This window comes from Alosa sapidissima, chromosome 7, assembly GCF_018492685.1.
Source record: "Alosa sapidissima isolate fAloSap1 chromosome 7, fAloSap1.pri, whole genome shotgun sequence".
In the NCBI taxonomy this organism is placed as follows: domain Eukaryota; kingdom Metazoa; phylum Chordata; class Actinopteri; order Clupeiformes; family Clupeidae; genus Alosa; species Alosa sapidissima.
In genome coordinates this window covers 3,126,599-3,129,098 of record NC_055963.1, presented here as the reverse complement: position 1 = coordinate 3,129,098, position 2,500 = coordinate 3,126,599, and the positions used below count along the sequence as shown (strand labels likewise).

Below are 2,500 nucleotides of genomic sequence, written 5' to 3'. Positions count from 1 at the left end.
ACACACACAGAGACACACACACATGCACACACACACAGACACAGACACAGACACAGACACACACACAGACACACACACACACGCACACACACACACACACGTTTTCATATAGGCAAACAAGAGTCTTGCTCCTAGCTTACACCCAACGCAGTGATAATTATGGTCTTGCTCCTAGCTTACACCCAACGCAGTGATCATTATGGTCTTGCTCCTAGCTTACACCCAACGCAGTGATCATTATGGTCTTGCTCCTAGCTTACACCCAACGCAGTGATCATTATGGTCATCAAAATAACCACACGCTGTGTGATGCAGGGGTCAGGATTTGGAGGGTTAGCTTCAGCCAGTTAGCATTTGGCCGCCGACATTTTTGAAAACATGGCGTTACATGGTTGCAACTTCCGGCACCAGTTTTTACATGCTGATTGGTAGATGACAGCTCATGCACGAGATTAGTGTTGGGCACGAGCGTCCTCGCGCGTCCATGTTGGTTTGCATTTCTGGAACGACAAATAAACAACTAACTACTTGGATTAAGCTACTAATACTTGACGTAATGCCTACATGGTTTAGGCTGTATTATATATATGTGGTAAATAAAAGAAAAAAGTAAATGTTGTCATATTAGGCTACTATTTGCCTCATTTGTGGGTTGACAAGGTAACTGACTATGACCATACATTTTAGCAGATGCATAGCAATGACCTATATCCAATTATTAGCCTACTCACTGCGTTGTGTAGGCTATGAAAATGTAGCCTGGGTTTAACAAGCTGCAAATTCACACTGAGTGCAGCAAAAATCCCAGCTATCCAAGTTTCTTACGTCCCATGTCTACTTAATTATAGTCATTTTCGTTAGATAGTCTATTGTGCAATTAGTATACAGCCTGTCCAAATATAGCATTTAGGGATCATTATTTGTGTAGCTTAAAGTGAATCCATACTCAATTTTGATTCTCATTGTTTATTATCACATATGAACATCACATTAAATAGCCATAGGACTTTGAGACACAGGGCAAACTTCTACCACCATTCCCAATATGTTATCCCAACCAATGAAATAAATTTGCACCTAAAACGAAGGTAGGTAAAGCGCGTTCCCGAACAACTTATTTTCCTCTGAGGGAATGTCCAATCTTCATCAACGACATATCGTTGTACCTTACGTTGTCTCTGTCTGTAACGTGGAATCTAATAGGCTAATTCTAGCTGGTGCCGGAAACGAACACCCATGAAACGCCATTTTCATAAAGATGGCTGCAGCTAATTTCAAACTTTATTGGCTGAAGTAGCTAGCCTAGCATGGGCTATTGAAATGAAAGGGGGCGGGACTTAGTCACTCTCCAGTTATATATAATACCTCCATGGTTTGATGTTGCACTCCTTGCTCTTAACTCATTGAGTGCCAAAAACGTAATATTACGTTTTTCCTTCACATGCGTTGAGTGCCAAAAAACGTAATATTACGTTTTTAGCTTTTTTTTTAAATTACGAAACTAGACACTCTAACACACCTTATATGTGATTTGGGGAACTCTGTGATGAATGGAAATGAAATATATGACGATCGAAAACTCATGAAAACGCACAATCTGGACATTTTATCTGGACATTTTATCATAACTCGGTTGCCGCTTTGGGTCGAATCAGTGACGCATGCACGTCAGGTCAAAACCAGGCCATTTTCGTGGGTCTATCACTAGGTGACAGTCTCGCCAGGTCTCGCTGATCACTTCCCGGAAAGTTTACACAAGTAAGTAACAGGCAACACTTCATATTTCATGAAAGACGTTATATCTCCATTTCTAGAAAAAAAAACAGCGATTTTGATGAAAACTAGCCACTGTTTAGCTTGGGATTTCTCAGGAACAGAGTTGTGTAGAAATACACGGTTTGCACCCACCGAGAGCTTAAAGTCTCACCTTTTAATCGAGCTATTGTATGTGTTCATAGCTATAACACAGAATATGCTGTGGCTGTACAAAAATCATCAACAATGGTCTAGATTGCTGGCACTCTAGGACAAAGCTCCCGAAAACAGCTTGGCATTCAATGAGTTAAAGGTAAGGGCAGATGTCTCATTGGCGTTGGAGTTTGTGGCGTTCACATGAAAGGGGCGGGTTGCAGCGCAAGTCACCACTTTCAGCGATGACGCGATCACCTTATTTTACGGATGAGGAATGCATAATTATTGTGACAAGTTAGGAGGAATTAAAACTCACTCTACGACAAAAATCAAACAAAGCAAACAAAGCAAGGCAAGGCTGTTGGCAACGTATTGCAGATCGGGTAGCCTAAATGCCTAAAAGTAAAGTTTTATTTCCACATGTTCTTCAAATATGTGTTACGGAGGATTAATAGCTTTCAGAATGTCTGAAATTAGTTGAAATAATTAAATTGCCCATTTTGAGTTCATAATAAGGCCTACAGATGCAACACAATTCAGAAGTGGGCATATAGATTAACAAGGATAATTGAATGTTTAAGTAGCCCCC

At 40.6% G+C, this 2,500-nt stretch overlaps 1 protein-coding gene across 1 annotated transcript in view; it reads right to left on the bottom strand.

Annotated features, from left to right (window-relative positions):
• Positions 1 to 2,500, bottom strand: part of scube3 (signal peptide, CUB domain, EGF-like 3) — an 87,885-nt gene that overhangs the window by 50,956 nt on the left and 34,429 nt on the right.